This window comes from Panthera leo, chromosome B3 (genome assembly GCF_018350215.1).
Source record: "Panthera leo isolate Ple1 chromosome B3, P.leo_Ple1_pat1.1, whole genome shotgun sequence".
NCBI classification, from domain to species: domain Eukaryota; kingdom Metazoa; phylum Chordata; class Mammalia; order Carnivora; family Felidae; genus Panthera; species Panthera leo.
The window spans coordinates 79919670-79944344 of record NC_056684.1 but is presented as its reverse complement, the minus strand read 5'-3'; the positions used below and the strand labels follow the sequence as shown (position 1 = coordinate 79944344).

Here is a 24675-nt window from a genome sequence, read left to right as displayed (position 1 = left end):
GTATCCACACAATTTGGTGAAAAAGAAGGCCGGCACTAAATTTTATATCATTGTTTGCTTTGGGAGTCAGCCATGAAAATTTGCTCAGCTCATTGCTAAAGGATATCGAAACACATTTCTTGCCGACATGGCGTCATCTGTGGTGTGGATAGAACCTTCATGCTGACAAATACTGCATACATGGCTGTTAGAGCCAGTACGCACTCCTGATGATTAACTATAAAAATGTTTTTGACTCTGGTTGCTGACAAGAATGACAATGCTTTGGCCAGACTGGCCTCCTTCTGGACACCAAAGGATGTTCCAGTCTTGGTTTTACCATCTGGTTTCAATACAAGCCAGGAACGATGGAAAGAAGAGAGAGAGTCTTTTAAAGAGGCAGCAATAGACCAATTCTTCTGGCTGTCTCACCTTTCTTTGGTAAATGAAAAATGCACTTAGGCTTGGAGAAAAAAGCAACAACTTCAGAAATTTTATTTTCTAGAACAGATAGAGGTGTTTTGAACATCCTCATAAGGCAAAGGAATCTGTGTGAGTCACAAATAAGTTTTATGTGGAAAAGACAGTTAAATGCTTATATTACAGAGCTGAAGTTTAGTATGCCTGAAGGGAGACCAAGCATATATTTTATAGGAATCATTTACTTCTAAGCAAACTTAAATTTATTCACCTGATGTAACAATACCTAGTTCAGCAAATGATAATAAAAGCAGTAATAATAATAATAATAATAATAATAATATTTCTGTAATCCTTTTGATTTCCAAAAGGCATTCGACTAGATTATTTCCTTTAATCTTCACAAAAATTTTCTACTACAGGTATTATTTTTATACCTTCAATTAACACACAAGGAAACAAACTCAGACTAAATTATTTATCCATGGTCACACAGCAAATGGCAGGGGTGGAGGGAATGGAGGAATTCTAATTCTGGTGACCTGTCACAAAGTCCCTATACTTTCCACTACCTCAGATTGCATCATTTCTTCCTGGCAACATTTTCATTGTTCAAGGAAAGTCAGGTTAATTCTATGACTACAACTTAAAGAATAAAATACTCTTTTTTTAAATTTAAGTTTTATAATTAAGTTTATTTATTTATTTTCAGAGAGAGTCAGAGGGAGCTGGGGAGGGGCAGAAAAAGAGGGAGAGAGAGAATCCCAAGCAGGTTTCACTCTGTCAGTACAGAGCCAGATGCAGGGCTCGAGCCCATGAACCATAAGATCATGACCTGAGCAGAAATTAAGAGTCAGACATTTAACCAACTGATCCACCCGGGTGCCCCAAGAATAAAATATTCTTATTCCTCATGTAATTTGCCATGATTTTGCATGGAAGACTTTTTTTTTTTTTCAATGCCATGGGCTATTTTATCAATAAATGATGAGAACTTGAATTGTGTAGGAAGTATGGTCCAGGCTATAATTGACTTGTGTGGGAAAGTACAGATAAAGCCTGGTATGCTGGAGTTCAAAAGGGCTTATTTGGACAGTGGTGTTGCTTGAAAAATGCATGAAACAAATCCCTACATTTCTCTTGTCTCAGTTGCTTCTTTTCCCACTCCTCATATCTGTAATGTCCTTGCCTCTATGCAAACTGAATTGTTCTTTCATAAAAAGGAAGAGAGTAATGATAGAGATAAAAGATAAACCTATCTCTATTTAGTATAGTAACTGACACATAGTAAGTAACGTATAGATGTTTTTATTTCAGAGCCAAGATTAAACCCTGACTATTCCTTGAAGCTTTCTTTGGAAATTCAGACCCATAGCTTTCTCCTTTCTTTGAATTGCTACCATACTTATTGATGATCCAGAAGATAATTTTTAATAAATTAAGTTTTAATAAATTAAGTAATAAATTAAATTACTTAATAAATAACATTTAATAAAATTTTATTTGTCCTCCTGTTGCTATATGCATGTTCGTTTTCTCTTTCCTATCAGATTATAAATTGATTGAGGTTATAAATCATGAGTTATATTTTTATTATAAAGTCCATAATGAATATGCTGGTATTTAATGATGTTTTGAACAAATTCTTGTTGGTTACTTAAAAATTAAGACATAGAGATATGTGAACTAGCAGTCTTATTTAGATACAGAAGGACAGATTTGGGAGTGAGGATGGGTGAAGGTAGAGAGGAAGAGAGAAGGAAAATGACTGACCACCTGTATTATGTAACAGGCATTCTGCTAAGTCATCAAATGTAATCCTCCTAACAACCCTATCTTTATTTTATATAAGAAGAGAAAAGTGATGTATGATAGCATTTGTTTTCTTATCTGAGGCATGGGGTAGGTGGGTAATTGGGAACCATTCTGAGAAAAGCTGGATATAGATGTACCAAGAACTACACAAAGCCAAAACTACATGAAATCAAGCTTAAGAGAGGCTCTTTACTAGTATCATTTGTCTTTTTCACTTTGAATGCTCTTTTCTCAGGAGCATTGGCTTCTAGGTCTCAGTTGCTAAATTTCCTGGTGACCCTCGACTTTTCCTTGAAGAACTTTCTGAGGGCCACCTTCTTCAAACCTTCACTTGGGCCTGTTGGTTTTGGGCTGCTCACTAAGGACAGCAAGAGACAGGAAAGCTGTTTAGCTCTGCCTTCATGGGTTTTCATGTTGGTACCCTCTTTGGAGGCCACTTCCAGCCCCTCTGTGGGCATTTGGATCAAGGAGAATGATATGGAGTGATAACATAATGTTTACTTTTGGTCAAAATGGAGCAGACCAACTCGGTTCCTGCCATGCGGGGAATAGATACCAGGATGGAATTTGGCATGTGTGGGCAGGTACCAGGATAAACTATTTGTCTTTGTTTCACTTGTTCTTCCCCCAAATCAGCAGAAAGCCTGGCTAGTTTAGCAACAATGCATCTTTTAATAATTATCAAATATTATGGATAAGTTATAAGGCCTCTGAGCTTGTTTTGATGGGTGATGCCTTTAAAAAATACATTATAGAGTCACAGGATTGGAAGGAACCTAAAGAACTCTGGCATTGTGAGGCAAAGACTATAGAGATCAGTGGTTATCAGGATAGAACACATACACTACCTGTGTCAGGAATGGTGTTGGTTGGAAGGTGGTAAATAAAGATTAGATTCCTGGGCCACAAATGGAACTTCCTGAATCAGAATCTCTGCAAACGGAACACAGAAATCTGCATTTTAAAATACGTTCCCTAGATGAGAACCACTGCCATTGACTGTGAAGCCCACTTGTTCTATTTGCCTGCAGTGGTGACCTCCAGAATTGATGACAAGGAGGGCCTTGTCTCTGAAAAGGTGGTGCTGTTTTTAAAAAAACAAAAAAAACAAAAAAAACAGATGTGCTTATTCATATCAGAAGGAAAGGTATAGATATTCACTAAACAAACAATGATTGGAGCATGTGCTGTGTATATGTCCCTGTGATAGGTACCCACATGAAACGAGACCTAGAACTCCTATTGATGACTTCACAGGTTAATTCTAGATACAAACCAACACATACTTTATTACAGCATAATGTGATATTGCTATTGGGAGTTGTATACTATGAGGGCAATTAGGCAACATGGGTCAAGGACCTTAAAAATGTACATTAACAATATAATTTCATGTCTATAAATTCATCTTTTTTCAAGTTTATTTATTTATTTTGAAAGAGAGAGAAGCAGAGAGGAGAGGGAGAGAGAGAATCCCAAGCAGGTTCTGTGCTGTCAGCATAGAGCCTGATGCAGGGCTCCATCTCACAAACTGTGAGATCGTGACCTGAGTTGAAACCAAGAGTCAGATGCTTAACTAACCAAGCTACTCAGGTACCGCTATAAATTCATCTTAAGGAAATAAGTATAGGTAGCTAATTAAGAGCAAACTAATTTATTTACCATGAATTCACATGTACTTCCTCATTGGATGCTCTTAAAATACCTAGGAATTAGGTCAAATTATCTGCCTTTTACAGATGAAAGAACTAAAGCTTTGAGATGTTAAGAGATTTATCCAAAATTACACCATTAGAAAGTGACAGGACCCAAATCTCCCTCTGCTGGGCACCAAACTTTATGCCCTTAACCACTGAGCTTTATCCTTTCATGAGTACAACTGCATGGATAGTTATGGCAGAGTGGTGTTTTAATGTTAAAATGAAAATATCTTAATTTTCAGCATCAGGGGATTGGTTAAATAAATTATACTATGGCCACATAATAGGATAACATATTCAGATATTCAAAATTGCACTAGAGATAGTGTGTCCTAGAGATAATTTAAGCCAAAACATGAAATATTTTCAAACAGTTCATTATATGTTATATATGTTTCAATGTAGTCATATTAAGATAGAATTACAAAATTGGAAAGCTGATAATGTAGCCAGAATTAACCAAATCATCCTGGTCTCCCACAGTGGAGAAGTTCTTGATCACCTGAATTCCACCTGTCTCCAATGGAGGCGCTAAATGCCATGGTGGTACAGAGAGGTAATTATAAATAAAGAATTGGGTTCTTGTCAATCTAACCTAACTGGATTCCTGATATTCTCCAAGGGCCTCGCTTAGTAGAATGACTCTGACTCTGAACCCTGTTTGACTGAATGAAGGATGATGAAAAAGGATATGTCCAAGCCCAGGACATCATCAGTGGTCACCTCGACTACCAGAGTGCAAATTGTATCTGACCACCAGAGCCAAGAGCTGATCGTATAATGGGTTGTCAGGTCAGTATATACCTGGCCTTGCTGTCTAACTCTGTACAAGATTTTGACATAAATGCTGGGAGTATGCTTTATTAAGCTCTCTAGTGGGCCAGGAAGATACTAACATTTAAAAATTCAGAGGTGCCTGGGTGGCTCAGTCAGTTAAGTGTCTGACTCTTGGTTTCTGCTCAGGTCATGATGTCACAGTTTGTGAGTTTGAGCCCCACATCAGGCTCCGTGCTGTCAGTACTGAGCCTGCTTGGGATTCTCTCTTTCCCTCTCTCACTGCCCCTCCCCTGCTCTCTCTCTCTCTCAAAACAAACAAACAAACTTAAAAAATTAAAAAAAACAAATACTTAAAAAATTTTTTAAATGCAAAATACTGTATTTGTAAAATATAAAATTAAGTAAGAAGCTGAGATACTTATGGTATATTCTCAATTTGCTGGAATTTAACTACTTAGAGCCCTCTGTTAACTGATGTGCATGTGTGTGTTCACTCATGGGATCTCAGCAATATTATGAGAAAGAAGTGATTGATAATCAGTAAACTTGTGTCAGGACTAGAATTTTTTTTTTAATATCAAGACAAAGGTATATTCCAAGTTCAGCTCATCTTTACCAGGGATAGAAATTGTTTTATATATTTAACTGAATTATTTGCATTTTTAATTTCATGGGTTAAAGGAGAAAGTATGTACTACTTAATGCTGAATTAATCAGACTATTAAATTAACATTTCAATTCCATAACCATTCTAGATAATGGAAGGTTTTTTTTTTAACAACTAAAAAATACTTTATTGCAGAAAAATGCTGTTATCTGAGCTTTTATTTATTTTTATTTATTTTTGTTTCAAGTTTTTATTCAAATTCTAGTTAGTTAACATATAGTGTAATATTGGCTTCACGAGTAGAATTTAGTGATTCATCGCTTACATGTTAACACCCAGTGGTCAAAACTGGACAGCAACATGCGGAAGAATGAAACTGGACCACTTTCTTACACCATACACAAAAATACATTCAAAATGGATGGAAGTTTTATTATCCTAGCCAGATTCATTGTCTTACCCACATCTGTTTTTAAGAAATAAAAGAGGGAAAACTGAGAACAAACTGAGGGTTGATGGGGGGTGGGGGGGGTAGGTGATGAGCATTGAAGAGGGCATCTTTTGGGATGAGACTTGGGTGTTGTATGGAAACCAATTTGACAATAAATTTCATATATTAAAAAAAATAAAAGAGGGATATGAGGGACTTACGTCTCAGGTATTATCAACAGACAGTAATTCTATCAGATAATGCCTCAGTCTTTTATTTTCCTCTGCCTGTGAAGACTGTATATATGTGTATACATAAATACATGCATCTCCTTGTTGTCAAGAGATAAACATATTTAAATAAGGACATACAGAGCTCCCCCTGTAATTGTAAGCTGCAACAGCACTGAACTTTCTGTGACTTAAGACGAAGCACTTCATTATCCAAGTCACATTATCATCTGGAAAGAGTTGGCTGTGTTTAAACTGTGCTTAACTGTATTTAAAATGAAATACAACATATTTACATGTTCTCCCCTACTTTATTATAAAGTTTACACTTTAAAATTCTTAAATAGAAAATGTTTCCCAGAGCTAAGATTTGTATGTGTTCCTTTGACTTAGCTGCAAGAATCAATCAGATCATGTTAAGGTGCACAATAAGGCTCTTTTTTGAAGACTGTTATTAAATATACATAAGAATAGACACTTTTTTTGTGTTCAGAAATAAAGAGAAAGAAAGTGCTCTGTGTTTTTGAAGATTGAAATCCTTCAAAGCTCTTTAGTGTGCAAGAAAACAAAAGGCTATTGTAAACTGAAGCTCTGAAACAGCGACAGCGGCTAAGTAATTAATTGCTCATTCATGAAAGAGAAAGTATAAGTGAGAGGCAAAAGTTAACCCCTCGAAATGAAGTGTGCAGTTAACAAAACAGATACCAGCTTCTCTGTTTTTAAACATGATGATCCGCTTTGTGCTGCTGGTTGCTCTGTTTTGAGGACTAGTGGCAATGGTTGATGTCACCACACCCATCTTGCAAAAAAAAGACACCAACATGCATCTAAAGACTTAATTTTTTCTCTCAGAGGAAGAGCTTGGTGTTGATGGTACCATATTGTGAAAGCCAAGCTAAAGGAATATTCTGTAACTAATGTCTAACACTTTTAATACAGTATATTGATGATGATCTCTATGATTAGAGTACCTAATTAAAATATATATGAATGTATATACCCACATATATGGTAGAAATAATTAATAAGCTTCCAGGAAGCTGTGAACAAATGCTGGAAATTGAAGACTATGTAGGATTTTCTCTAAAACAGTCAAATTAAGTGATCAATCCTATTTAGAAAGGCTTTTCAATATATTTCATGCCTCAGGGAATCTTGCTCCAACCAAGAACTGTGGCTGGTAGATACTCTGCCTACATTTGCAACAGCTTGAGCTATGCCATCTCACAGGGTTTAAGGAAATTGCTGCCAGCATAAAGCAAGTAATTCCCTCCCTTCGGTCCTCAAGAATTGCAGGAAACTATAATTTCTCATTATCAAACCGTCTGCTCTATACCATCCTGCTGTACCTTCGAACTGTGAGCCTTATTCACAATCACCTTTTTGTCTTAAGCGCAGGTGTATATGTATTTTGATGTGACAAAATCACACCTAGTTGTCAGCAGTATAACATCTTCCTAAGGTGATGTAGAGAAATCTAAAGCAGATTGAAGGGTGCCTAAAAAGTTCTCATCATGTTAAATATTAAAACCTTGAATGATTTCACTTTTAAAAGTTCACACATTTAAGTTAGTTGGAAAATCAAGTACCTACTTGGGTTTCACCCAAAATATTTGTTCGCTTTGTCCAAAAGAGCCTAAGGCACTGTTTCCTGAATTTAAAACTCAGAAGCCATTTTTCCATGAAAACATTGTAAAAAGTGGTTATGGAGTTTCTTGGTTGACATGTGAAGGTAATTATTATCTTCAATAATATATCTATGAGAAAATGTATTCAGAGTGCCCTAAAATGTCAGGGCAGGTCATTCTCCCCATCCTAAGTCAGAGCCCTTCCTAGTCTGCAACCACAGGACTTGGAGTGTTGGGGACTGAAGGCACCAGTGGTGGTTCCTGTGGCCAGAGAAGAATTTTTAGCAGGATAGGGTGTTGAATGAGCATGGCTATGGGACTGGAAGGGGAGTCAGGGGGCTGAGATGCCCAGGGTGATAGGGATGATAGGAAATGGCTGGGGGAAATGATACCCCCCAGGGGCCTAAAGTTCTGACCTCATCTTCACCAATCCCCTGTGCATGGCAGAAAGTGGGGGGGGGGGGGTGCAGTGGCAGTGGTTTTCTCCCTCTGAAGGGATAAGAACTTTGTGGTAGCAGTAACAGCAGAGGGAAGGGGAATTCCTATTTTAGTCTAGATGGGGTCCTATTTGCACGTGTGGGACATAAATAAGCTGGGGACCTGTCTGTGATAAGTATTTTTTTTTATCTTCTTAATTCTGGCTGCAAATGATCAGTGATACCTAAGAGAAGTTCTTATAAAAAATAAAAGATTATGTGAACATTTGTTCAGTGAACAAAAAGTTATCGAAGGCTTATTTTGTATAAAACACTGGCTATCTTAAATTCCTTTAAGAACTAATTGGGTACAAAGCAATGTAGTAGATATTTTAAATGGCAAAGTATATCCTAATGGCAATGTTTCTTAACTCCAGGAGCTTCCAGTAGTGGGGAAGTTAATATTCTCTACCTTATCTGATGCGAATTACTGTAACTGTGAGGAGGTAGAGAGAGCATGGTAAGCCTTTAGAGGATGGAGAGGTCACTTCTCCATAGAGAAGTTGGAGAAGGCACTATGGACATAGTGGTGTTTGAACCATGTACTGAAGGATGAATATGACATAGATATAAGGTAGGATATTCCAGTCAAGGTGTAAAATGAATACTTGGATTAGGTTGTTTTCAGTGGGAACAAAGAATAAAGCATAGAAGTGAGAGATACGAATGTAGAGTCTATAGGTCTTAGCAGCTGGTTGGATAAAAAGAGTGAAAAAATGTTATGATTTTTGAGCTGGAGTGATTGTGAAGATACTAAGATTGTGACAGATAGAGAAAACATAGGAGAAAGTTTGTATGCTTCATTTAAGTCAAATTGAGACTGAGCAAACTTTTCCGTCTATTTAGGTAGACAGGTGCAGCCAGCAGTAAGGAATGAAGGACCGGAGCTGTGGAGAGATGCTGGGGCAGAGAGTTTCAAGTCCTACAGAAATCAGGGGTTGGATAAGATCACCAACAGCTCCAGATGGTAAAAGGATCAGAAATACATCTTTGAGGGGGATATCTTTCCTTTACGGGACAGGAGGGGGGAAAAAGGTGTTCAGAGAGATGAGGAACAGGGAATTACAAGAAAATGTGGTTATCATTACCACAAAACAAAAAGATTTAGTTTCTTGAGCACAAATAAGAATATACCTCCTAGATTAGTAGCAAGAAACTTTTTGGTAACTTTTAAGAGAAGAATTTTAATAATGAGATGAAACTGGGTGCCAGATGGCAAGGGTCAGGGAGCAAGACTGGGTCAGGAAATGGAGGCTGCATGGAAAAGGAAAGAAAGAAACCGTTTCACTGTGAGAAACACTGTTGTAGGTCAAGAGACAAGACAGAACAAAATGCAAATGTGAACAGGTTGCTGTCCTACACAAAAATATTCCGTGGCTGCTTAAGGTTTAAAAGATACAGTTCCTTATTTTTTCTTAATGTAGATTTTCTTTCTTATTGAGATATAATTCATGTACCATAAAAGTCTCGATTTTAAAATATACAATTCAGTTTTCAGTATATTCTTAGAATTGTACAACCATCCCACTAACTGATTCAGAATATTTTCATCACCTTCCATCAAAACTCCATCCCGGTTAACAGTCACTCCCCATTCACCCCTCTTCCCAGCTCCTCGCAACCATGAATCTACCTTCTGTCTCTATGGGTTTGCCTATCCTGAATATTTTGTATGTAAATGGAATATTATAATGTATGCTTTTTGTGTCTGCTTCTTGCACTTAGCATAATGTTTACAAGGTTTACTCATGTTGTGGTATTTATCAGTACTTCATTCTTTTTTATGGATAAATAATATTCCAATGCATGAATACACTACATTTTATGTATTTTTTCTTTGCTTGGTGGGTGTTTAGGTTGTTCCTATCTTTTGGCAATTATAAATAATGCTGTTGTGAACGTTTGTGTGCAAGTTTTTGTGTGAACGTGTTTTTATTTCTCTTGGGCATATACCAAGGTGTGGTATTGCTGGGTCATATGGCAACATAAACGTATGATTAACATATGATTAAACTGTTTTCCACAGTGGGTGTCCCATTTTACATTTCCACCAGCAGTGTAGGATGGTTCTGAGTTCTTCACATCCTTGTTAACATGTTATTATTTATCTTTTTGATTAAAGCCATATTAGTGAGTGTGAAGTAGAATCTCATTGTGGTTTTGATTTACATTTCCGTGATGATTAATGCTATTGAGCATCTTTTCATGTGCTTATTGGTCACTTGTATATCTTACTTGGAGAGATGTCTATTCAAGTACTTTCCCCAGTTTTTAACTCAACTATTTGTCTTTTTATTGTTGAGTTGTAAGAATTTTTTATATATCTTGATATTAGATGCTTAATGGATAAATGATTTACAAATATTTTCTCCCTTTATGTGGGTTGTCTTTTCACTTTTTAGATAGTATCCTTTGAAGTTCCCATTGATGGGCCATCTAAAGACCTCCAGATCTGCTCCCAATCGCTCTTCCAGTTTTACCTTTCTTGAGCTCTCATTCTACCCATTCTAATGAGATGCATTCATTTTCTATTTTTTTTTTTAAATTTTTTTTTCAACGTTTTTTATTTATTTATTTTTTTTGGGACAGAGAGAGACAGAGCATGAACGGGGGAGGGGCAGAGAGAGAGGGAGACACAGAATCGGAAACAGGCTCCAGGCTCCGAGCCATCAGCCCAGAGCCTGATGCGGGGCTCGAACTCACGGACCGCGAGATCGTGACCTGGCTGAAGTCGGACGCTTAACCGACTGCGCCACCCAGGCGCCCCTCATTTTCTATTTTTGAAAACAACTAAGTATGGTCACCATGATAATGCCACTCTCCCTATTCCAAAACATTTCTCATTTCCTCTACAACTCTCTCAATCCTTGGTATCCTGTAAAGCCCTCCTCAAATTCTGCCTCCTTTTTGGAATCTTCATTGACTGACAGTCTTAGCTTGGGGTGCTCCCTTCCTTTAAATTCTTGCAGTCAGTACTTTCTGTTGTTGCTACCAAACATTTGGCACTTAGCATAGGATTACATTGTCTTATTCTTAACAATTTTTTCAGCATACATTTTTACCCAGATGAAAGTGGATCTTTTGCCTTGCATATTTATGTTTAAATGTTTGTCTGAGAGAGAGAGAGACAGAGAGAGAGAGACAGAGAGAGAGAGAGAGAGAGAGAGGTTTTTATTTAAATTTGTTTTGGGAACAGCTCTGTAATTTACCTTTAAAACAATGACACATGATTGGCACTAAATCAATTCTCTCTCACACAAATTCATATTTATTCCTGATATTAAATATGTTTAGCAAACTACTTTTCTTCAATAAAAATAAACATTTGCAGTTTAAGTTCTGAATGTGATTCTCAAAGAATATTGGTAGGAAAACTGATTCCACAAATTTTAATACTCAAAATGGATTTACTGCAATTTATTAATATTCTTTTAATTATATTTATTATTGCATGAAAGACAATTAGGGAAACATCTGAAAACACAGTTATTTCCAGTGTTATGATGAGGTTATGATTTCTGAAAGGAATATTATAGAAATCAACCATTAGTGTGGAGATTGGAAGAACAATCTGAATATGTGATGGCTTCCAGCAGGAATACTGAGAAAGGAGTGAAGATTAAAACTAGGCCATAGTCCTGGAGGAGCAGGTTATGGAGGGTTTTAATTTTGTCTGACTTTGTCTAAAATGGTGGGAGATGTCACTAATAAATGATACTTAATCCATGGATAAATATAGAGAAAGGAGCAAAGAATAAAACCTGAAGTGATCAAGAATCACATCAGAGAAGGATCAGAGAAAACACACCCCCTTTCATATTTCTTTTCATTAATCAATTTATTAATTTTATTTTAGAGAAAGAGAGTGCACAAGCAGGGGAGAGGGCAGCGGAGGGGAGAGGGGGAGAGAGAGAGAGAGAGAGAGAGAGAGAGAGAGAGAGAGAGAGAGAGAGAGAGAAAGTATTTTAAGCAGGCTCAATGCTCGGTGCAGAGCCCGACGTGGGGCTCGATCCCACAACCCTGGGATCATGACCTGAGCTGAAATCAAAAGTCAGATGCTTGACCAACTGAGCTACCCAGGTACACTTCATATTTCTTTATTTTAACTAGAAAGGTAAACTCTCATGTTGCATCTTCACATTGGTGATGGAAAACATAATATTGTCTTTTTCTCCTTCCTGGAAAATTGTCATGTTTATGTTTGGGATTTAAAGCAGAAGAAAAAAATGGGAATTGGATATTTACTTTCTCTGTAATCCGTCTCTACCACATTAAGCAAGAGGTTTTACATATAGCTGAGGAGGCCATGTACCTGCCAAAAGAACTCAAGGCCAAGATCTTGGTATAAATGACAGATAAAGAAAAGTATTTATCAAGATAGTTTCCCTACTCGCTCCCCTGCCATTCCCTTACCGAAGGGGAAAAATAAAAATTTTCTTTGGATGGAGTAAGAGAAAGTGGGGTGTTAGACAGAAAAGCAGGGATCTACAGGTCACTGAGCAGGGACCCTGCCTCCTGCCATCTCCTTAGGCAGACTCTCAGGGCAGAGGAACCGAACCTCTGACATACCTTGCAACCTGAGCAATGAAGATACATGTCTTATCTTCTAGGAAGTGTCTCAGCAAATGACAAAGCCTGGAATTCCTTATACTCCTGGTGTGGTATAGCAGCAACAGAATGCCTATGATGACAAGATTATGTCAGGCCTGAAAAGAGTCTGAGATAATCCACCAAAACTTGCATTTCCCAGACCAAGAGTAACCTGCTGGTATTGCACATTTTCCTGGTCCCTGAGGGAGGTATGCAGAAGTCAGTCAAGGGAGAGTAGGCAAACCCAGAGACTTCACAATAGTAACAAAGAGATGCTATAGTGGAAGGCAGATTGGAGCACACAATTCAGGAGTAGTGGTATATCATTGATGGTTGTCACCATGGAAGGAGATGATAACTGAGGACTAGATGTATTATATGAACATCCCAGAGGATGTCATGGTAGACAGATGCTAGGTGATGATTAGAGCTCTTCCCCAGATGCATGGATAATACAGAAGCACCTTAGATTGTAGACGTTCCTCTAGGGGAAAGAGGAGGAAGGGAAAGTTTATCTGTAACTGCCTAGGATTACATTTCTGTCATGGAGGGAGCAGTAGTATACTGGTAAATGTTTAATAGCTGGTTGTCCTGCAACAAAATGAAACACAAAAAAATTCAAATTTATAATATTTGATGATTTCCATGGAGTAAGTACTCCTACCACAGCCAATTTCAAACTACCAACCTGATGTCACAAAGTATGAACCTGAGAGATGAAAATAATCCAGCTTTTGTGTTTGTACAAACCCATTCTACCATATTACTGGAGGAGTGTGTCTGAACATAAAGTGAGGTGTTACAGAAGAAATTAATAAAGTTATAATTTTTACACATTCAAATACAGGGGTTGAAAAATTGTAGCTGTTTTAAGTGATTGGATTAAATCAGTTTTGATCATTGCTTTCTTGGTCATTAATTTCACATAATACTCTTAAACTTCACTAGCATTTGGATTAGTTTTTCCAGATTATTTGCAAAGGGAGAGCAAGGGGAGGTATTTATTCTTGCTTGTTTTCCCTTCCTACTGCTTGATTGTACAATGTGATTATTGCTTCTTTAACCATTCTTACCATCTTCAAAGGAAACTAAAGTTTCTAAATATTTCGGAGGCTAAGAATGGGTCATAGCAGATGTTGGTGGAAAGAAGCAGAAAGGAGACAAGATAGGAGTGTGCAGTTAGAACAAGGCAGAACAACATTACTTTTGGAGGGACTGTGGGGCTGCCATATGTTGCCAGTTTATGATATTCTAGCCTCTCAATTCCTTAGGAAAGAGACACCACCTATGTCCCAGGAGTTCCTTTTTGTTGAATAGCCATATGATTCCTCACACATTTAACAGCATGTTTCAAAAGTTTTTAAGAGCTAAAATGGATTGCAGTAACCTTTCAGCTCTTTATGATATCCAAGGATTTAGTTAATAATAGGGTTCCTTAAAGAGCGAGTCTTCCATGGTGATGTTTTTCCATTGACATGTTAGAAATGGGAAAGCTAGAAAAGAAGATGCTTAGTTAAATAATGAAAGTGGGTAGTGAACTTTATATATACCCTCTGAGAAAGTAACATTATTTCTCTATCATATTTGACCATATTAACAGGAATAAAAGCCTAATGTGTGATAATAAAAGGGTAATAAAAGACAATTGCATATTTATCAGGAAATTAGTTGTGATGACTCATATAGCTTCTCAGTTATAATATTAAAAATACACCCAGGATTCCTTATAGGATTACTATAAAAGCTGAATGAGTTAAATTTCTCCAGGCAATTTTCAGCACTAAGAAAAGAGATGCCTTTTCAAACTAATGACTATTTCATAGATGCAGTAGAGAGATATTCAGCATCTGTAATTCTCTTTGGCCCAAGAGTGAAGAGATAAGTAGTAATCATGCCTTCAAGGTAGAATTCATAATCAAATCCTTAATTAAACTCAATATGGAAAGTCCTTAATAAATATCAAAATCTGACTATCAGATTTTCTGGCAAATATTTTTATGCTGTGTTCAGTATCTACTAGCTGAATATCACTGTGGAAAGAATTAAGCCTTTCTTTTTATTTAGGGGGTACTTGGGACTATCAATGTCACATTTAAATGTAGAAGCATCCTATATTTTAATAACACACCTTCCTATTATCCTATTTTTGCTTTACACATATTTAACACTTTTCAGAGGAATTTCAATTCATTTTAGTATTTTAAAATTTATGTTCATTATTTATTAAGTGAATATGTGTGGCTCATTCTCTCTTCAAGGAGTTTTTAATCAACTCTCTTATTTGTTCAGACCAAAACACCTCATGGTCTTTCTTGACTTCTCTCTTTCATACCCCACGTCTGTCAGCAAATTCCATCAGCTCTACCTCCAAAACGTATCCAGAATTCTATCAATTCTTATCTCTCCTATTGCTACCTTGGCACCAAGCCAACCACACCTATCACATGAATTGTGATAATCTCCTACCTGGACTCTTTGCTTTTACCCCTGCCCCAATGCAGTCTATTCTCAGTATGCAACCAGAGGATCCCATTCAAACAAAAGTCAGTTCTTGTCACTCCTCTGCTCAAAACCCTCCAATTGCTTCCCAGCTTATTCAGATAAAAGCCAGATCCTTTATAATGATCTACAAGGTTCTTCATGATCTGAATACCGCCATCTCTCCACTCCCAACATCCTCTACTTTTTGACCTTATTTCTTGTTTCTGTCCCACCCCATCCTCCACTCCCACCACCTCATATTCTGTCTTCCAGCCACACTGACTTCCTGGTGTTTCTGGAACATGCCAGGCATACTCCCAATTTAGACTGCCCCTGCTTCCTCTCCTATTTATCTTCATGGGGAGATCCCTCACTCCTATAGGTCTTTATGTTGAAGTTATGTTCTTCATGATGCTTTCCCTGGACACCAGTATCTAAATTTCAACCCCCTCCCTGACATTGCATATCTCCCTTTTTTTGCGTTATATTCTCATTAGCACTTTTCAACATTTTACATATTGTATAATTTATATATTTACCTTGCTTACCGTGTCTCCTCTAAGAGAATGTAAGTTCCATGGGTGCAGAGATTTTTGTCTGTGTCATTTTTGTATCATCAGTGCCTAGAACAGTTGAATAAATATTTGTTAAATGAATGAATAAAATATTTCATTTATGTGGATTAACCTTTATGAAACATGAAAAAATATTTAAATGGTGCAGGATTACCTGATGTGCCTATATTGTTCTGAGAACAATGAGAACACGCAAAGGACAAGTGCATTTTTTTTTTTTTTTTAAATCCTTGGAAGGCAGTTTGAATTGCTCAATTAGGACAAAACATCATCTTCCTGATACCAAGTACACACGTTTCTAGAAAGAAGAAGGGTGTCAGATCCTGCTTGAAACATGGAATAAATCTATGATAACCATCTTTGAGTTTGGGATCCCTTGAAATTTGGTGAAATGTTTGGAAATTAGAGTAGACTACTAGAGAGGCAGCATAGTATAGTGGTTAAGAGAGGGGCTCCAAAGTGAGAAAACCTGAATATGTATTGGGGTTTGGGGTGCTATGTCTATGACAATTTTGGCAAATTGTTAAATTCACTCATCTCAGTTTCCTCATCAGCAAAATGAGGATAATTATAGCACTGCTTTAATAGGGTTGTTCTGAATATTAATGAATTAATTCATATAAACCACTTAATGCAATGCTTGAACATAGTAGGTGCTCATAAGTTGGAATTAGTATTTTCATCATTATTATTTTGACTCTAAGCTCTATGAAGACCAGGGCCATCAGGCAAATCAAGGGACAATGTGCCCCGGAAACCAGAGTCAGAGAAAGATATTGAATTGGAAATGGATCCCTGGCATCTAAGGTAGAAGCATGGTAGGGGGTTGGGGTGGCAGGGGATAGTTTGGGGAACATTTCACAGTGGGGGGTTCTGAGGCCAGATGGGTTTTCTGATAGTCATCACAGACTGTCAGGGAGAGGATGGGAGGGGTGCATTCCAAAGCCCCTAACTTGATTTTTCCTGAATTTCCAATATTCTGTGTCATTTTTGTGTCAGCAGTGCCGATATCCCGGTAAAATGGTGAAACAAAAGGAGTGAGGTCAGAGTAGAGGGTCAACTGACAGCAAAGGAGAAACAGTGTTTTTTCTGTGACTGGATAATGCTATTTAGTAGGAGAAATGCATAAAATATTCCCATTAAAAAAATAGAGAAACTGAGAAACTAAGAAGTAATGTGAAATAAAGAAGAAGATACAGTCAAATACCCAGATGACGCGCCAAAATTCTATCACCCATTTGATGTTTTTGAATATCTTGGTATCTAGCATTGTGTAGGTAAAATATCCAGCTGCTTGTCTAAATTTCTCATTTTTCATCCAGATGTTTCCATTTCTTACTGTACGTGGATATATTTAATAATATTTATAGTTTAATTAGGCACTTATGAAAGCAATTATGAAGTTTGATTGGATATTCATAGTTTTGAAACTATAAAGAATGGCATAAAATGTTTGTACTGCTATAATAAAATTCTATTTTTATTTTGCAAAGATGTACTTGATTTTTCAATAGAAGAAAGAACTTAAAAAATTCAGTGTAATAACAAATTTGACACATCTGTTCCCTGTACAGAATCTTAGAACTGTGGGGCTGGAATGCACTTTCGGTCACAGACTGGCTATGACTGAGGACCACCTCTGTGAGATGAGAGTTTGGGCAGGGGAAATCTGAGATTTGTATGGAGCTGACAGCTAGCTTCCTGAAGCTTTTGTCAATTAATCTTCTTTCAGAATCCATCTTCATCCTTTTCCCTCAGGCCAATCCTATAATATTTAAAGTCAACTTTCCTGTTCTCTTACCTTCTCCTTTGCTCAGACAATATATCTTTTTTCCTGCTATCATTCTTCACGTGATCTGATATTGAAATGATGTTCTACCCTAATCACAATCTTCTGTACATACATTTCTGTATTTCAATTTCCTGAAAACTATAACACAGTAATACATACAATACTTTCCCTGGAGTGTGACCAAAACAGAATAAGGGAACTATTACTTTTCTTATTTTGAACTCGTTGGATATGCATGCAGTCCACCTATTCACCAATGTTTCTGAAGTTACATTTCAATGTTGATTTCTATTATTTGATGTTAATCAATACAGCTAGATTCTTTTCATGTGAGTGGGTTTTACTTTCTATTCCCCATCCTATTTGGGGGCTTTGGTTGTACACCACCATTGAGAATGTGTTATGACTTTTCTTCCTACTACATTTTATCTTGTAAGCTTCTGTGCATCATTCAGCCTGTTCAGAAGTTTGAGTTACCATCACTGTGTCAGCTGAAATGTCAAAAAACAGGGTTTCTATGTCTTTTATTTTTTTTAAATAATTTTATTATTATTTTTTTTAATGTAATTTATTGTCAAGTTGGCTAACATACAATGTATACAGTGTGCTCTTGGTTTTGGGCGTAGATTCCCATGATTCATCACTTACATACAACACCCAGTGCTCATCCCAACAAGTGCCCTCCTTAATGCCCATCACCTATTTTCCTCTTCTGCCCTGTACCACCCCCCGATCAATCCGCAGTTTGTTCTCCGTATTTAAGAGTCTCTCATGGTTTGCCTCTCTCTGTTTGAAACTATTTTTTCCCCTTCCCTTCCCTTCCCCCATGGTCTTCTGTTAAGTTTCTCAAGTTCCACATATGAGTGAAAACATACGATATCTATTTTTTTACAAGGCATTTGATTAAAATTTGAACAAAAAATAAGCTAGACCTATAGTATATCCTTGGAGATGTCTCTTTTGGCTGATATCAGTGAGGATAGTCTTGGAACCATTCTTTGGTTGTAATCTCTGGAGGAGATTGTATTTATTCAGAGTCTGAGGAAAAACTTTGGAAATAAATAGATTTTGCTGTGGAGCTTACTTGCTGTTAAGCACCTTCAAGGTTTCATTTATTGCTAAGAATTAACATCTAATTAATTTGTTAAAATGTTTCAACAACAGCAAACAAAGTAGGTAAAGCAAAAAGCAAAAAAAAAAAAAAGCAAAAAAAAAAAAAAAGATTGGTTGTTGCCACGTGCAAAAAGTGAAGTTGAATTGTGCCCTGATTAATTGATTAAGGATGGTTCCTGTGGTGAATAATTAAGTTCAATAACTGTCAATATAATTTGCAATCAATTATCACTTATAAAGCCAGCCTATAGCAATCTCAGTTTTACATGCATCCTAATGCAATTGCCACATTAGGAAGCACTACTTTCCACTTCTTTCATAATGTCCTTTATTCAATGAATCATATTTGAAACCTCTCACTTTTTTTTTTTTAATTTTTAAAAATGTTTTTATTTATTTTTGAGACAGAGAGAGACAGAGCATGAACAGGGGAGGGGCAGAGAGAGAGGGAGACACAGAATCTGAAACAGGCTCCAGGGTCTGAGCTGTCAGCACAGAGCCCGATGCACCGCTTGAACTCACAGATTGTGAGATCATGACCTGAGCTGAAGTCGGATGCTTAACCGACTGAGCCACCCAGGTGCCCCAAAACCTCTCACTTTCTATTACACAAGGTACCTATCTTTCACCTTCAGAAATTGCCTTAAAGTTTTTTCTTTTTTCTAGAAAGTGCACTGTGATTAGTGGTTGTAGTCAGAGGTCATCCAGCCTTTGGTAGATTGAATTTCTCACAATTTATTCACTTTCCTGTAGAGGTATTACGCATCCACATCTTTGCCATGACCTTATGGTAGGTTAAGGATATTTTCCTGCCCTCTGATGTTGGGACTTTGTCATGTGACTTTTTTTGACCAATGGAGTGTTAGCAGACATTCCATAAGCAGAGGCTTGAAATGTGCTCATGTTAGATGGTCTTGCCCTCTTGTGCATCATCATAAGAGCTTGCCCAGGTTGCTCCTGCCCTTTTAGTCTGGATTCTAGAATGAACACTATGGAACAGAATTTAGCCCAACCTGCATCAGAGCTCAGTCCAGTGAGACCCACATCTGGAAGTGAAGTCATCTGATGAGCCCATTTTAGATTATCTGAATCCTAGGTGACTTGAGAACTCATGAGCAGGAGAATAAATGTTTACTGTTACATGCATAAGCTTTGGGGCTGATATAAAAAAAATGCAGCAATAGATAACAGCACAGCTTTTCCTATCAAGTACTATTTGTTAATTTAAGTGGGATACTCATTGTCTACCCTATCACCTAAGTTTTGTTAACAGTTTATCTAGTCAGAATTTAGCTACCAGAAATCTCACTTATCTGTAACGGCAGCCAAGAACTAGAAGAGATAAAAAGGTTCGCTGAGTGGCCAAAGTAGATAAAATGTCCACACACTAACATTCATACATTTATTCAGAGAAGAATTCTTCAGAAACTCACTCAGGTATATTTATTCAAATTTTTACATTCAATATAAAATCTTTGTTAAAATCGTGTCCTAATCATGACAGGGTGTAAGAAGCAGTGTAAAAGTGAGACAAAGGCTGTTACATCAGGCATAGGAAAGGAAATACAGAGACAGCTTATGGCTTGATAGTAAGTGGGGAAACATGACAAGTATAGTAGTTGGGGATTTTCAGTGTGGGGCCAGAAAACCCACCTACCTTTATAGGCCCTGAGAGTATCATGGCTTTCCAGACTGGCCTCCAAACTGAGGTTCATAAAGATGAATACTTTGGGGCATAAGGTAGCATGCGAAGGGTAGAAGAAACATTGGACTCATTTGCAACATCTTTCTGGAACTTTTTTTTTTTTAACTTTATGGTAAATTAAAGTAGTAGGACTACAATGATATAAAGCAAAATACATTATTCTAAAAGTGAAAGAAAATACAATCAAGATATCCAAATAATGACAAAATATACTCACAAAACCATTCAAGTGAGAGAAAAATGGACTCCAGAGGAAAAGCTGAAGTGCCAGCATGAATAACAGGCCTGCTTCCAGATCCTTTGGGTAAATGGAAGATAAGCTTACTCTTTGGAAAGCAAATAGCACAAAGAAGTCCAAGTGTTACACACAGCAAGGACTCAGAAATCAGCTAGAAATATCATTCAGATCTTTATGGGAGAGTTTTAGGGGCAAACTAGAAAAAGTCTGAAGATTTAAAAAGTTCTTGATATATATTCTTGGATTGACTCTCCAGACTAGTTTTATTATTTTATACTACCCAAACTCATCAAAATATTATGAGAATGCTAGCTCCCCCAAAGTCACTAACTGGGAATTAGTTTAAAGATCTAATCAGTTTAAAGATCTAATAATCAGTTTAAAGATCTTTGCCAGCTTCTGGCTTTTAAACAAAAACTCAGTTGGAGGAGGTATAGTCTTCCTCATCAACCTATGCTCTGAATTGTTGCCCACCACCATGGGAGCCTGGAGTTTTACAGAGCATGATCTAGAGAAATTGGCCTAATTTGTGCCATCTTGGGGAAGTCTACAGTCAGTCCATTGGAAAAGAGATTTCCAGAGAGGATAGGTTCATTTGAATGAACATTATAGTGATGTATGGTGGTGGAATAATCTGACATAATTTGAACTTTTGAATAACCAACCACAGTACAATGTTTGAAAAGCTGTAAAAAAGACTTCCTCACAATTTGCAATTGAAGATGGAGACTTTTATAATTCTGCCCCAAAGTGTTCCATTTTAAACATCTTATAGGTAAATAGAAGGAAATAGCATGTATTTAAATTGGATTTGTTCTCAAACCTGTTTCAACGAGCAATTGCTGCAATAAAATTTCATTTAATATCTTTGTTTAACTGCCATTGGTAAAAACCCTACATCTGAAGCTATTTCTAAAATTGAAGATTGAATATAATTGATATTAAGTACCATTAAGCTCATTATTGGTCTTGTAAAGATATTTCTATATTCTCTGGAATGGATATCATCTCAGGGAAAAGAAAGTTAATCTCTTATGTGTTTCTTCAATTCTATTCATCAGTCTATGCCATGTAATATGCTACCTGCTGAGTACTAGAAAAATGATGAACAAATCCAGTACCTGTCCAGAGGTGAGTGGCATATGTACACATACACAAATAATAATGCATTGTGTAGTGTTATAATAGACACACATGTCATATAAAGTGCTTTGGAAACACAAATGTTAATAATTTTGCAGTTATAGTAGGGGGAATGGAGTAAGAAACACCAGGGAAACTAATAAGAGTGGCATCTCATCTGGGCCTTATCGATGAATAGAGGTTTGTCAGATAAATAAGGAGGTGAGGAGTTTCCAGGTAATGGGAAGTGTCTGTCCAAAGGGATGGAGGTCAGAAAATTCAGGGAACAGTGTGAAATTTAGTGTGCTTACAGATAGAGTGGCATGAACGGGGAAAGCCTGGACAGGAGTCTAGAAATACCAAAGCTGTGGTCAGGCTGTGAATTGCATGTTTATTTGTCTACTGAATATTGAGTTAGAATGTACTCCTCATTCAGGGTGCTTGGGTGGCTCAGTCAGTTGAGCATCTGACTTCGGCCCAGGTCATGATCTCACGGTTTGTGAGTTGGAGCCCCATGTCAAGCTCTGTGCTGACAGCTTGGAGCCTGCTTCAGATTCTGTGTCTCCCTCTCTCTCTGCCCCTTCCCTGCTTGTGCTCTGTCTCTTTATAATAAAAAATAAATAAACATTAAAAAAATTTAAAAAGAGAATGTGCTCCTCATCAAAATCCTAGAGTTGTAGGATAAGCTCTTACTTCATTGCGCCTGTAAAGGATTGCATTTTCTTTCTTCTAATATGTATATAAAAAATATATATGTATTTAATATACATATATATGTACTAATACTTAGTATGAAGGTAGCATTTCAATTTGCTAGATTTTCCTTCTTTTACTAAAGTTATGATTTTGAAAATAAATTTGAATACGTTTCTTTCCACCAATATTTATTTGTATCTGATTTCTAAAAGAAACATTCAGTGTATGGATCTATAGAAATGTGTGTGATTTTACTGAAATATATATTTCTACAGAACCATAATCATTTCTTTCAGATCTTTCCTATTCCACAATAAAAAATCCTTAAAATGAATGACAAGCCAATGGTGTAGTATTATCTCTACTAGGGATTCTTAGATATTGTTTGTCAGTGTTTGAATAGTACATTTTTACATGGGAACAAGCAAACTGTGGGCTCTTAACAAAGAGCATCTCAGAGAATCCTTTGGATGATGATGAATTTTATCTTTGTATATAAGGTTATGCTGGGTGATTTCTAATGCATCTTTCTCTTTCTGCCTCTTTTTGTCCTCCTTCTCCTTACTCTCTTTACTTCTCTATTTATCTGCAGGGTGGCCATAATGTCTGATAGCATACTAACTATATTTTATTATGTATTACAATATCAATAAGACCTTTTATTAACCTATGTCTCCAGACCTGCTAGCTAGTCAGAGCTTGACTCTGCCCTGGCCACATTCTCTCAAAGTATTTCAGCTATATGTCTAAGGGTAGGTGCTATATATTTCTATTGGCTGTTCTATGCTCTTCTGGCAGTGAACTAGAATACTCTGCATAGTGTATGTGTAGCTTCTCTCAGTGTCCTAGGTATAGCTGTGACCCAAAAAGGAGTTGCCAAGGGTGCACTCCCCTCTTTATGAATACTCTCCAGGTGAGGCTACCACTAGCTCATATGGCACCTTTGTAATATTTGAAAAAAATGCCCCTTCTTCTAGATGAACATAATTCAGGGGCATGGATTGGGATGGAATACAAATTAGGTTTGGAGTACCTTGTGCTGAAAACAGACTACATGATTTAACATGATGACCCTGCCTCCATTACCTAGTGCCAGGTATCCTCGGGGCCCTAATACTTAAGAGAAAAATCCCATTGCCCACTTTTGGCTGAATACCTATTACTTATACAAGTATAAAAGTTATTAACACACTTACCAATATGTATATTTAATATACATATATATATATGTACTAATAGTATGAAGGTAGCATTTCAATTTGCTAGATTTTTCTTCTTTTACTAAAGTTATGACAAAACTTTGAAAAATTTCACCCCATCTGTTTCTAATATTGATTATTCTAAACCAGAAAAGAGAGTGTGAATTCATGAAATATCTTGGTCAGTAAAGCAGATGGTCTTAAGAATCTATAGAAATTCAGTTAGCATCCAAAAGTCCAGAGGATGAAGACTTATGCTGCCTGGCTAAGATGAGAGGGAGAAAATGTGCTCAGAAAGTCATATAACAATACTAATTTCAGGTTTACTTCTGTTTCACATTTTCCCCCCTCTTTGTGATAGGCAGAATAATGGGACCCCAAAGATCTCTAACCTCTGGAACCTGTGAATGTGTTAACTTTCATGGCAAAAGGAATTTTGCAGATGTGATTAAGGTTAAGGACTTTGATTTGGGGAGATTATCCTGGATTATCTAAGTGGGCCCAACCTAATTAAATGGATCCTTAAAAGAACCTTTCCTGACTGAGTTGAGAGTCAGAAGGAAACATGGCTATGAAAGAATGGTTAGAGGGCAATACAGTGTTGCTAGCTTTGAAAATGGAAGAAGGGAAAATGAGTCAAGGAATGCGGCTGAACTCTAGGAGCCAGAAAAAGCAAGGAAATGTATTCTCCTCTAGACCCTCTAGAAGGGATGCAGCCTTTCTGACATCTTAATTTAATTTAATTTAATTTTTAAAGTGTATTTATTTTGAGAGAGAGAGAAAGGCGGGGGGGGGGGGAGGGGGCAGTTAGAGAGAGAGAGAGAGAGAAAACCCAAAGCAGGCTCTGAGCAAACAGTGCAGAGCCCAGTGTGGGGCTCAATTCCATGAACCATGAGATCATGACCTGAGCCCAAATCAAGAGTTAGTGGCTTAACTGACTGAGCCACTCAGGAGCCCTGTGGCATCTTGATTTTAGCTTTGTAAGATCCATTTCAGAACTCTGACCTATAGAACTATAAGATAATAAAGTTTTATTGTTTTAAGCAACTAAGTTAATAGTAATTTGTTACAACAGCAGTAGAAAACTAACATTTTATGTGCA

The 24675-nt window shown here is 37.0% G+C and overlaps 1 long non-coding RNA gene across 2 annotated transcripts in view; it reads right to left on the bottom strand.

Moving 5' to 3' along the window:
* LOC122222419 overlaps nucleotides 1-24675 on the bottom strand; it is an 85292-nt gene that overhangs the window by 4933 nt on the left and 55684 nt on the right. The window contains exons 4-7 of one of the 2 annotated variants that reach the window (XR_006203744.1): nucleotides 15863-16006; nucleotides 15673-15756; nucleotides 12632-12743; nucleotides 3063-3147 (exon numbers count right to left, since the gene is read on the bottom strand). This is a non-coding gene — a long non-coding RNA (uncharacterized LOC122222419). The remainder of the gene's footprint in view (nucleotides 1-3062; nucleotides 3148-12631; nucleotides 12744-15672; nucleotides 15757-15862; nucleotides 16007-24675) is intronic. The other variant, XR_006203745.1, reaches the window with a different exon arrangement.